The 12,861-nt window shown below is 54.2% G+C and overlaps 1 protein-coding gene across 1 annotated transcript in view; it reads right to left on the bottom strand.

Moving 5' to 3' along the window:
* ZMAT4 (zinc finger matrin-type 4) overlaps window positions 1–11,350 on the bottom strand; it is a 200,875-nt gene extending 189,525 nt beyond the window's left edge. Inside the window, exon 1 of the mRNA XM_089773817.1 lies at window positions 11,242–11,350. The gene's annotated coding sequence lies outside the window, so the exon portion shown is untranslated. The remainder of the gene's footprint in view (window positions 1–11,241) is intronic.
* Window positions 11,351–12,861: the final 1,511 nt, after the last annotated feature.

Below are 12,861 nucleotides of genomic sequence, written 5' to 3'. Positions count from 1 at the left end.
TCTCCCTCTTCCTTCAGAAACTGACGCAGGCTAGAGCTGTTAATTCACTCACCCAGCACCCTTCCCCCAGGGCCTCAGGCTGCCCAGCGGGTCAGGGGCAGAGCTCAGGGGAGGCTCGTGAGTGTCGGGCCCACAGAGCGTGGTTCACGCCCCCTGGTCTCACCGTTCACACCTGTGCCAAGTGGGAGTAACATGGGACTGTCCCGGTGCAGCGCAGTGCACCCCCTGGCCGTAGGGAACCAGTGCACACACCATCCTGCAACATCCAGGCACTGTGGCCCGCATTCCAGAGCCCCATCGACTGGCATCTGATGCGGGAACTAGCTCCACCCCCCACAGACGGCACTCCTGCAACCCTGTGCAGACTGCGCCCCCAGCGCCGGGACTGCCACAGGCTGGGCCTGGCCCCTGCTGAGGTCACTAGAGTCTACAGCCATGAAACGCTAGAACCCGCAAAGGAAAGCTGCGGTCAAGTACTTATGGAAGCTAATTGCTTATTAATAATCAGCAGACAAGCCCATGAAAACAACATTGAATTTCCATGGCTCCACACAGCTGGGCTGGCAATTTATCAGCACATTCATGTGTGTGAAATCCAATGAACGGGCTTTGGCCTGGGTTTGCATGAACCTCTCCGGGTGGCATCCAGCAGGATTTCCTGGCTCCAGCTCTGCTACCTGACAATGCCACATCCTTGCACAGAGACAGACCAGTCTGAGTTTCCTTGCAAAGCCTGCCCGGGCTGAGCCCCTGAGCAGCCTGAAAGGAAACCTGGCTCTCGTCTCCAAGCCGTATTCCCCATCGCTCCACAGCGCTGCCTCAGGCCAGGTGGGGTTTGGCTGAACGGGTGAAGTTGCTTGTTGGGAAGCCTCGGAAAAGCCAGGAAAGACTGTTCCCATTAATCCCAGCCAGTCAGGAGAGCTTTGTGGCCTTCATCTCTTTGCCAGGACCAAAGATAAACGGGAACAAAGGTTCTAAATCACCCTGGAAATAGGTTTCTTATCAAAGTCTCTCCTGTAACCACCAACCTCAGAAACCCATTGCCTCCTGGGCTGTGAAGAAATTGGAGAGGGTCCAGACAAGAGCAACAAAAATGATGAAAGGTCTAGAAAACATGAGCTAGGAGGGAAGACTGAAAGAATTGGGCTTGTTTAGTTTGGAAAGGAGAAGACTGAGAGGGGAGAGACAGCAACTTTCAAGTATTTCAAGTAAGAACTAAGAGCTAGGGGTCACCAAATGACATTCATAGGCAGCAAGTTTAAAACAAGCAAAGGAAGTTTTTCTTCACACAGTGCACAGTCCATCTGTGGAACTCCTTGCCAGAGGATGTGGTGAAGGCCAGGACTTTAACGAGGTTCAAGAACTAGATGGATTCATGGAGGTTAGGTTCATCAGTGGCTATTAGCCAGGATGGGTAGGAATGGTGCCCTTAGCCTCTGTCAGAGACTGGGAATGGGGGATGGGAATGGGATGGTGTGATTCCCTGTTGTGTTTCCTCCTTCTGTGGCACCTGGCATTGGCCACCATGGGCAGACAGGACACTGGGCTAGGTGGACCTTTGGTCTGACACAGTCCGGCCATTCCTGTGTTCTTAAGTACCTAAAAGGGTGTTACAAGGAGGAGGGAGAAAATTATTCTCCTTAATCTCTGATTATAAGCCAAGCAGCAATGGGCTTACACTGCAGCAAGGGAGGGTTAGGTTGGACATTAGGAAAAACTTCCTAACTCTCGGGGTGGTTGAACACTGGAATAAATTGCCTAAAGAGATATTTAAGAGCAGGTTAGATGGACATCTCTCAGGGATGGTCTAGACAGTGCGGGGTCCTGCCGTGAGGGCAGGGGACTGGACCTGATGACCTCTCAAGGTCCTTTCCCGTTCTAGGCGTCTATGATTGTGCTCTGGAGAATGAAATTCTTTCACGGTGGCTCTTACCCCCCATCTGTCCCAGGCCCTAGGCTTGGCTCAGTGCTTCCTGCCCTCTTGCAGCATCTGGTTCTCTATTCCGCAGGGCTCCAGGTGCTGGAATCACACTTCTCACCTGATGAGCTGCAGAAAGAACATTCTGGCCTCAGACTGGAGTCACCAGTGACAAACACATGCGGCCCCTAGCTCTGCTCCCATTGCCTCCTGCTGCTTCTCTAACTGCCTGCTCCCTTTGTACCCACTGCCCACCCTTTGTTCCTCTCCCCTTACCCCCCTCCCACCCATCCTCCTTTCAGTCATGGCTCCAGGGCTAACCTGCTATGCAGGAGTCACTCTCAGGTGCCAGGCAGAGCCTCTGCTGCTGTTCCCCCCATGCACGAAGTGTGTCAATCACCTGGGCTGGTTAGTCAGGCTTTACGCTGCTGGGGGCAGAGGCCACATCTTCCTCTCCCCTTTCATATCGCAGTGGCCCTAGTGGTCCTGCCCGGGAGCTGGGCCCTGTGCACTAGGTGCTGCAGTGCCCAAGGAGCTTACAAGCTACCGAGCGGGAGGGGGAGAGGCAGCGTGACCGCCCCTTTACACCAGGCTGGCATCTATCCGGACGGAGAACGCCGCCCCTCTGGAGCACGACACGCAGCCCAGAGCTGCCAGATGACCCAGGGTGGCCGCGGCTCCAGTGACAAGCGTTGCCCAAGGTGAATCACTGGCGGCGTCCAGGCCTTGTGGCCCTGGCCTGGGGAGACCGGCGGATGTGAACGTTTCCAAGGGATTCAAGTCTGAGACTTTTTTTAAAAATTCTTTTATGTTTCGAATTTGCTTTGGTAAAAATGAATGTTTCTAACATGACCTGCAGCTGGGGCGCTTTAGATGGAGCCAAAACATTCCTGCTCCTCGAGGGACAAACAGCTTCAGCATAGGAAGCCCAGCAGTCCCATCCCACGCACTCTCCTCCACAGAGCAACAGGCCTGTGGACCACCTGCTCTCCAGCTGGGGCAAGTCGCACGTCACCTGGGCCAGGGAGAGCCACGGTCCCCGCCACACACCATACGGGAACTGCCCAGCACGAAAATCCTCCCTAGAGCAGAAACTGCCATTGTCTCCATCGCACAGAACAGTGACGGGGAGATCTGGTCACAGACCACGCAGCTCCCTGGGCCTGCTCCTCCTTCCCACTGACTTTCCCTCTCACCCCCAAAACCACGCTGGGAGCGAGCCTCCTCCGTCCGCCATTCGGGGCTTAGTTCCCCCGGACCACACACGCCTCTGCATGCAGGTACCTGGGCTAGGCGATGCAGTTTGCGACACCTTCATTATGTACCCTTTGCTGGGAAGGTCATTAGCACATTCATGTGCATCCTAGCAGAGGAGCAGGTTTCTGGAGCTCGTGGCTGGTACCGAAGCAGACGATGCAAGGGTTGTGTGCGCCACTAGGGCTTGGGAGTGACCACAGTCTGGGGGCAGGGTTATCTTGCAGGACGAACGCCAGGAAGACAGACGGGGTTACTCTTTTCTGTGAGGACCGCTGGCAGGGACAGGTGCCCTTCAGAGCATTGCAGAGCAGGTGCTATGGCTCTCTGGACTGGCCCAGACTCTTTGTGACCCCAGGCTGCAGGGGCAGTGAGTGGCTACTTTCCATGATGGAGAAGGAGCGGAGGACTGGCTGCTCGGGGGGTGCTTGTGTCGGCAGAACTCTGCGTGGCTCTGGAATTCTGCTGTCCAGCTCCCTTGCAATGTGTCTCAGCAGCACTTCGCACAGCAGGGAGCAGGGATGTAAACGTTAACTGCAGTCATTGAACCCGTGGGGGTCTGGCCAGCCAGGCTGCAGTGGTGGGGAGCTGCCCCCCTGCCCTGTGGGTGAAGCAGTGCTTAGCAGCTAACCAGTTACCGTTTAACCCCCTGCAGGGGGTTGGTGCTTTGCCCCTCTCTCCAGTGGGACTGGCTGCGAGGCTTTTCCTGGGTGGGAGGTGACTGTCTGGAGTTTCTTACAGAGCTTGTGGTGGGGGTGGCATTAGAGAGGCCAGAGCAGCTGGCACAAGTGGGGCAGAGCAGCTGTTCACCGTGGACAGTGGCCTGGGTACTTTGGCAAAACAATGATTTCCACCACCAGATGCTGCCAGATGCACCCTAAAAATCCCACCTCTCCCAGCAGAGACGGGCCCCCAGAGCAAAGATCTCCCCGCTGACCCCCACGGCCTGGCATTCTCTTCTGACCAAACTGTCTCCAGCCATGCAACTCCTGTAGCCCAGAGGGGCTTCTGCGGGTGCCCTGCCGCTCTTCCAGCAGGTATGGGGAGCAGCATCTCCCTACCCCAGCCCCTGCTGCAGTGAGCTCACTTCTCTTTGAGAAGCAGGGTTCCCCATGGGACCGACTGGGCGCAGATCCCAGCAGCCCTTTGAGAGGCAGGCACAGCCGAGCAGAGCCAGCTGCACAGATGAGCCGCTGCCAGGGAGGCGGCGGCGGCAGCCCGCAGAGAGCCCAGCAGAGCAGGGCTTTGAAAAGAAGGTGAACTCTGCAGGTAGCGGCACAGGACGCGAAGAGGTTTTAAAACCAATCCCATAGGAAGGGCCTGCGTCGGCCGTTCCCTCGGGGAGCTTTGTCTGAGCTCTGGAGAAGCCTGACCTGGCGGAGCCATGATCTCACGCCCCTGCTTTAGCTAAGAGGCACTTTGTATTATCCTGGACTGGTGATCTCTGCATGCTCCAGCACTCACCGTTCACAGCGACCCCATGCCCAGAGGCCCAGGAGGGGGGGCTTCTAATTAACAGCAGTCCGAAGCCAGGGTGGGGTGCCGCACAGCTGTGATATCGCCATTCTCTCTGCCCATGCACATGGGCCCAGGCATCCGACCTGAGCGGGTCCTGTGGCTTCCTGAGCATGCCCAGCTCCCGGTGCCGGGAAACAGCTCCCGGTGCCGGGGTCCCTCAAGCTGTTCCACTTGTAGAAGAGATGAGAGACAGCACCAAAGAGAGGACGAATCTCTAGCCTGGCAGGGATGGCACGCCCTGGGCCAGGACCCACTTCCCAAGGCGCAGGCCCCATGTGAGGGGTCTCAGGCATCCACACGTTTCATCACTGGGGGAGGGAAATCCAAGACAAAACCTCTGGCTCTCCAAACCCCAGACCTGGTCTCCTGAAGTCCAGCTGGGTTCTGGCCACTGGCCCGTCCTGCCCTTTGGTTCACTCCTGTGCGCACCAGGGCAAGCTGCAGCACATAGAATCATAGAACCACAGAGCTGGAAGAGACCTCAGAAGGTCGTCAAGTCCAGCCCCCTGCTCTAGGCAGGACCAATTCCAACTAAATCAACCCGGCCAGGGCTTTGTCAAGCTGAGACTTAAACACCTCTAGGGATGGAGACTCCACTACTTCCCTAGGTAACCCATTCCAATGCTTCACCACCCTCCTAGTGAAACAGTTTTTCCTAATATCCAACCTGGACCTCTCCCACCACAACTTGAGACCATTGCTCCTTGTTCTGCCATCTGTCACTACTGAGAACAGCCTCTCTCCATCCTCTTTGGAACCCCCCTTCAGGAAGTTGAAGGCTGCTATCAAATCCCCCCTCACTCTTCGCTTCTGCAGACTAAACAGACCCAAGTCCCTCAGCCTCTCCTCATAAGTCATATGCTCCAGCCCCCTAATCATTTTGGTTGCCCTCCGCTGGACCCTCTCCAATGTGTCCACATCCTTCTGCAGTGGGGGGCCCAGAACTGGACACAATACTCCAGATGCGGCCTCACCAAGGCCGAATAAAGGGGAATGATGACATCTCTGGATCTGCTGCCAATGCTCCTCTTAATGCAACCTAATATGCCATTAGCCTTCTTGGCTACAAGGACACACTGTTGACTCATATCCAGCTTCTCATCCACTGTAACCCCAAGGTCCTTTTCTGCAGAACTACTACTTAACCGGTTGGTCCCCAGCTTGTAACTGTGCTTGGGATTCTTCTGTCCCAAGTGCAGGACTCTACACTTGTCCTTGTTGAACCTCATCAGATTTGTTGTGGCCCAATCCTCCAATTTGTCTAAGTCATTCTGGACCCTATCTCTGCCCTTAAGCGTATCTACCTCTCCCCCCAGCTTAGTGTCATCTGCAAACTTGCTGAGGGTGCAATCCATCCCCTCATCCAGATCATTAATAAAGATATTGACAAAACCGGTCCTAGAACCGAACCTTGGGGCATTCCGCTAGACACCGAATGCCATCCTGACATCGAGCCATTGATCACTACCCGCTGGGCCCGGCCTTCAAGCCAGCTTTCTATCCACCTTACTGTCCATTTATCCAATCCACAATCCCTTAACTTGCTGGCAAGAATATTGTGGGAGACCGTATCAAAAGCCTTGCTAAAGTCAAGGTATATAACATCCACTGACTTCCCCATGTCCACCGAGCCAGTTACCTCATCATAGAAGCTAATCAGATTGGTCAGGCACGACTTGCCCTTTGTGAATCCATGCTGACTATTCCTAATCACTTTCCTCTCATTCAAGTGCCTCAATATGGATTCCTTAAGGATCCCTTCCATGATTTTTCCAGGAATCGAGGTAAGACTGACCGGCCTATAGTTCCCTGGATCATCCTTCTTCCCTTTTTTGAAGATGGGCACTTCCCAGCCCTGCTTCTCTCCTGTGGTTCCCAATGCGTCGGGCATGGACCCGCCGCCAGGGACCGGGGCTCTGCAGGTGCTAGAATCCCCAAACTACGAGAAAACGCTTCCAACGCCTGTGACGGAGCCTGCGCCCTGCCTTAGAGCACCGGGCTGCCTTGCTGGCGGCTATGCATGGCATGGATTATTCCAAATCAAATATATTCTTCCGCATGACACAGGGAGTTATGAGTTGATAAAGGTTTCCTATCGTTTTATAAAATCTGCCGTGCTGATCCCTCAGCTCGGCCGTACCCGTAATTGCAAGCAGATGGTTTTTCCTGCTGACATGTTAAATAGAAGCAGGAAGGCCCACTGCTATCTTCCATCATCAATTTGCACTAAAGCAGAGAACAGAACGGCTGGGGGAACAGGGAGATTAAATTCCTATAGAACCAGGCATCTCAACATTACAGCAAAACAAGGCAGCTTGGGAAAATAATGAACTCTAAAAAAGGCCTTAATCCCAAACTAACCAAAAGCTTTTGTGAAGGAAAATTAATTTGCTAAAATTAATACGGCCGAGGGCCTGTGGAAAACTTCGGAGCTGAGGTAATGTACTGGGAAGGTTAGGTTATCTGGCTGACATCTTTTTAGCATTAGCTCTCTCTGTCTCGTCTCCCCCCCCCCCCCCCCCACCACCACCACTACACACACACACTTTGTGTAAGTGCTATTGGCTTTCAGATGTCTCTATTAGCATGTGTAAAAGCACGACAAGTCTCCCAGTGCATGAACAAGAGCTGTGCAGGAGGTGGATCAGCCCCTAGCCCCGGGGGAACCCTCTCTGCCCAGCAGCGGCCTCTCACCCTGCGTAACTGAGGAATTGTCAAAAGCTCCTGGGTCCCTCTGGAACAAAGGCTGGTAAAGAGCCTGCCAGCTAGCAGGAAATGCAGAGCAGCCAAGCCATTCAGAGTCAGCCACCCAGCAAAAATGAGCTGCAGAACCCATCCCACCCCCAGCTCCCCAGGGATTAGACATTGTTAGCAGTGTATTGTGGCTAGAATCTCCAGTGCATTTACCCCCACCTCAGGCATTTACTGGCCTCCCCTGCACCTCGTTTGGCAGGCAGCTAAGCCAAGTCCACTGCCATTCAAACTAGCGTCAGACTTCGGACCCTCCTGGACTGCAAGCCTGTCTCCCCCAGCAACTAGTGCACGGCCAGGCACGCAGGCAGTGTGGGTTCCACCTAGATCGGAGCCTCGGGTCCTCTTGCTCCGGGGTGTTCTACAACCAACAGCAAGTGAGGGGAGGGGAGCAATGTTCTTTTAACAGACCATTACAGTCCACAGGACACTTCTCCTCAAACCACTCCCTGAGCTAACCGGAGACGGTCTCCTTTTAAACCAGCCACAAGCACTTCCTGGACCGAGATGGAAACTTCTCCGTGTGGCCTTTGGGTTGTGGGGCTCAGCACAGCCCCTGACCGGACTGTCAGCGCTAAATGCTCCTGAGGTTGGATAGCCACCTACTTGGCTGCTAGCCAAACCCTTCACTTTCACTAAGTGCAAGAAGAGCCACTAGCAAAAGACACAGCAAATAACAGCAATTTTTAAAACACTTCGGAAGCAAGAAGCCTGCTCAACAATCAGGGAAGCTGTTGTGCAGAAGCTAAATTAATTCTTTCCATCAGTCTTCACTGAAGAGCATGTGGAGGAGATTCCCAAACGTGAGCCCTTCTTGTTAGGTAACAAATCTGAGGAACTGTCCCAGACTGAGGTGTTAGTAGAGGTGGGTTTAGAGCCAACTGATAAATTAAAGAGGACAGGCTGAACCTCTCTAATCTGGCACCCTTGAGGCCTGACCGGTGCCAAACCAGAGCATTTGCTGGACCATGGGAGGCCAATATTGTCTAGCAGCATCACTGACACTTCTCTGCTTATTGGGCTCTTAGAAGACATTTAGGAGTAAATCAGAGCTAAATAACAGCAAGGAGCACTGAGAGCCGGGACTGGTGGCTGCAAACAATCTTTATGGGACTGAGGCCATGCTAACGACAAGTGGACATCTGAAAATTAAAATCATGCCGGAGCATGGATGTTGCCAGCCCAGAGAGTGCCGGACCAAAGAGGTTTGACCTATAGTAAGTCACGAGGGCCAGACACCTTGGGTATGTCTAGACTGAAGTTTGAGAAAAACGGACATTTTTCAAAAAAAACCTTCGCTTATGTCCACACTGCAATCACACTCTTTCAAAAAAAAAATCGAAAGAGCGGAGGGGTTTTTCCGACATTGGTAAACCTCTTTCTATGAGGAAGAAGCCTTTCGGAAACAAGCATGTGTGGACGGAGGAGAAGGAGGAGTTCTTTCAGAAGAAGAGGAAAGAGGAAAAAGCACAGGTGTCCTGGTGGCCACCCCGTCCATAGTAATCACAGCTTAAATGTGAGATAGCGTCCAGTCAGTGTGGGCGCTCTCTTTCAGAAGAATTTTTTTGGAAGATCTCTTCTGGAAAAGCTTCCTCCAAAAGAAGCCTGCAGTCCAGACATAGCCCTTCTCTCAAGAGTTCTGAAGGAACTTATTTATGAAATTGCAGCTATCGAGTGTGGTATGTAACACAGATGCTGGAACTAGGCTGCCGCACCTCCAGACTTGAAGTGGAACAATTTCCATATGAGGAGAAATGTAAATGACTGGAACTAACAACTTAGAACAGAAATGACTAAAGTGAGACACGACAAAGGTCTATAAAACCATGACTGGTGTAGAGAAGGTGAAGAAGACAGTGTCATTTACCCCTTCATATCACACAAGGACCAGGGGTCACCCAGTGACATTGACACGCAGCAGGTTTAAAACACACGTAGGGCAGTATTTCTCCATACAACACAGAGTCAAGCTGTGGAACTCATAGCTAGCGAGTGCTGTGAAGGCCAGCTAGTACAAGTACAACTAGGTTCAAAAAAGGAAACAGATACGTTTGTGGAGAAAGGTCCATCAGCGACGAAGATGCTCAGGGAAGCAGCCCCATGCTGTGGGTGTCCATAAACCTCTGCCACAAGCTGAAATGGGCGACAGGGGAGGGATCACTGGATGATTTCCTGTTCTGCTCACTCCCTTTGGGACACTTGGCGTTGGCCACTGCCGGCAGACAGGGCACTGGGCGAGATGGCCCTTTGGGCTGACCATGGGTGGCCGTTCTTATGTTCTCATGGACTTTCCTTCAGTTTTCAAGGCAGTACAAGCTAAGTAACTGCACCCCCACCCCCGTTTATTGTACTTCGTTGTTTGTGACAATATCCGAGAATGACTCACCACTGGAGCATCCCCACCTGGGTGGGCACGGCAGTTCGCTCGTGTCCTCTGCCTTGGGCCTGCCTCAGCCTTCAGGCTAGGTCCTGGTTTAGTCCCAGGCGCCTTTCCAGGGTAACAGAGCCCGGCATCATAAAAGATTCTTCTGTTGCCCTTCGCTTGTTCTCAGCCCCAATAAGCCTCAAGACCTTTCTCGGGGTTTGTTGGGGAGCCCAGGCCTGCACTGTTCCCTGGGTTCCTGCCCCCATATTAACCAGCCTGATTTGCTCCTTCGCACATGCTGCTACAGCCTGGCTACCTGCAAGCCTCTGTGCTGTGTCCCTGCCGTCTGTGCTTAACACAGCCTCCCTCTGAGTCCAGGCCCCAGTGTCTCCCTGGGCCCTCTCGGCTCCTCCTTTCGGCGCTGAATGTCAGTCCCTCATGGCTGTTTTTCTGTACCTCACCCCTCCCCAGGGCTCACCCCTGAGGTTAATTCCATCCCTCCGGCCTGCTCCCAAGTGCCTCCCCAAAGACCCCCCCTTCCTCCTGCTCCTGGCTCCCCCTTGCAGCTTCCCTCCCTTCCTGGCAAGGTCTAGTCCCAAATCAAGCCTGAGACACCATCCAGATCCAGCCAGGAGGGATTATTAAGCACGCAGCCTCTTGGGAGCCCTTAATTCCCCTGTGTGGAGCAGCCAGGTCTGAGAGGGCTGGCTGGAGCCAGGCAGTGTGCGCTTTGGTCCTGGGTCCTCCACACAGTGTGGTCAATGCATCCCACGCCTGCTGGGCCGCCCCTCCCGCGGGAGCCCTGCTCCAGGTGGGGCAGGGGCCCCGTCGATCGGGAGCGTGGTACTGGCTCTAGCATTTCACGCTAAGCACGACACTGGCTCCAGGCTGTAGCACTGCTGGGCGGTTAGGCCTGGCCCAAAATGTCCCCTCAGCTGTCCTGACTGGCATGAGCTCTTCCTCCAGCCCGGAAGGTCCCGCCGCTCGCCGGGTCCCTGCGCTGGGGACGGGGAGTGAGAGCCGGCAGAGGGGCCAGCAGGAGCTGGCCTTGAGGAGGCTGCTGGCTGGGCCTGGGCCTGGCACTGCAGGGGCCTGGCGGCATGGCCCGGCCTGACTGGTGGCACTGGGGCCAGCCCGGTCCTCGCGGGCCAAAGGAGCGGCTTGGTCTGGTCGTGGGAGGCAGGGGCAGTGGCATGGCCTGATGTGGCTGGGCAGGCAGGCTGTGGGGGGATCCCTTTCACAGAGGGGTGGCTTTGGGGCCCTGGGGGGAGGGGCGGGGCCAGCGGGCTTGCCTCTCCAAAGTGGGTTCACCCACCGCCCATGGGAGCAGCCACTCACTGGCGTGCGGCATTTCAGCCAGCGCCTCAGCGCTGTTACTCCAGGGCTGATGTCGCAGCTTTAAGCTGCCCCCTTAGTTCTGTCCCTCCTGACTGACCTGGGGGCTCCTGCACGGATGGAGATAACTTCTCTGCAGCCGGCGACGTTCCCAGCTCCTCTGAAGGGCTTGCAGGAAGCCTGGGCCAGTCTGTGGCAGCCCGGCGATGATCACTAGAAGTGGAAGTGACAGGGTGTTTAGCAAACATTAAACCTAGGAAGCTTGAAAGGTCTTTCAGGATTATTAAATAAACACTGAGGGTGAGTGAGAGGAAAAGGTATGAAACAGCAAAGAACCTGTAAACACTCCGGCAGGGTGGCTACGGGTTGCACTAATGCAAAGGGGCAGCAGGACATTTAATAATTAAATAAGGGTCATCGGCGATTGCATCCCAGTCTCTGGCAAGCACTAATATGGGGAAAGATTCCTATAAACATTTAGCTTGATATTAACATTTTATTAAGTTCATTTAACAAGACACTTTAACCTGCCAGCCCAGCCTCGCCAGAACGGTGGCCCATTGGCTCTCGAAACTATGACTCAGGGGAGGCCTCAGCAAGGCCTGTCTCTGCAGCGGGGACGCGGCTGTTAAACCTGCACTTGGCTCTCACGCTCCACAGTCAGCACCTTCCAAGGAGGGCCCGAGGATGCAGGATTTCCAACCCCTGGCCAGACGCAGGGGTCACTTTCCAGCTAGCAGCACCGCAGGGCCGGGACAGGGAGGAGCCGGTTCCAAACACACCAGGAAGCACGCGGTCTTTTAATGAAGGAACCAGGCCCACAGAATTCTCTCAGCAGCAGTTTGTTCAAAGACCATGCGAGGCCAATGCGTCCGCCCGCCATGAGGATGGCTGCACATGGCAGCCGCCCAGTGCTGGGGAAGCTGATGGAAGGCCACGCTTTCCGGCTGGCTGGGGAGGGGTCTGAATGATCTGCAGCAGCTACTGGGAGTGGAGGGCAGAATCCACTGGCTGATTCATTCAGTGCTGGAAGTACTAGTGCTGCTGTAGCCACCATTGCAACGTGGGGCTGGGCGATCTTCAGGGAGCATGGCCTGGGGTGTACATGGAATGCTCCGTCCTCGAGAAAAAACGAACATACCTAGGGAAAATCTGCCCCCGAGATGGCTTGCCATTAGGACAGGCTGTCACACAACGCTGCCCGGGGATTAGATCGTTGGCTTCTTCTTAGAGGTTTCTCTCCAGGGTTAGTATTTCCTTTCACCAGTCAACAACAGCCCAAGAAAAAAAAAATTGGAAGACTGGGCCAAAAGAAATCTGACGAGGTTCAACAAGGACAAGTGCAGAGTCCTGCACTTCAAATGGAAGAATCCCAAGCTGGGGACCGACTGGCTAAGTGGCAATTCTGCAGAAAAGGACCTGGGGATTACAGTGGATGAGAAGCTGGATACGAGTCAACAGGGCGCCCTTGTAGCCAAGAAGGCTAATGGCATATTAGGGTGCATTAGTAGGAGCATTTCCAGATGATCTAGAGAAGTGATTATTCCCCTCTATTTAGCTCTGATCTGGAGTATTGCATCCAATTTTGGGCCTCCCCCCCGTTACAGTAAGGATGTGGAATAATTGGAGAGAATCCGGGGGAAAGGGGAAAAAATGAACATTATTAGAGGGCTGAGGCACATGATTTTTAGAATCACAGAACTGGAGGGAACTTGAAAAG

Source organism: Pelodiscus sinensis, chromosome 28 (genome assembly GCF_052426305.1).
Source record: "Pelodiscus sinensis isolate ZL-2025 chromosome 28, ASM5242630v1, whole genome shotgun sequence".
Classification (NCBI taxonomy): Eukaryota; Metazoa; Chordata; order Testudines; family Trionychidae; genus Pelodiscus; species Pelodiscus sinensis.
The sequence above is the reverse complement of the archived record's forward strand: the minus strand, read 5'-3'. Positions and strand labels throughout refer to the sequence as shown.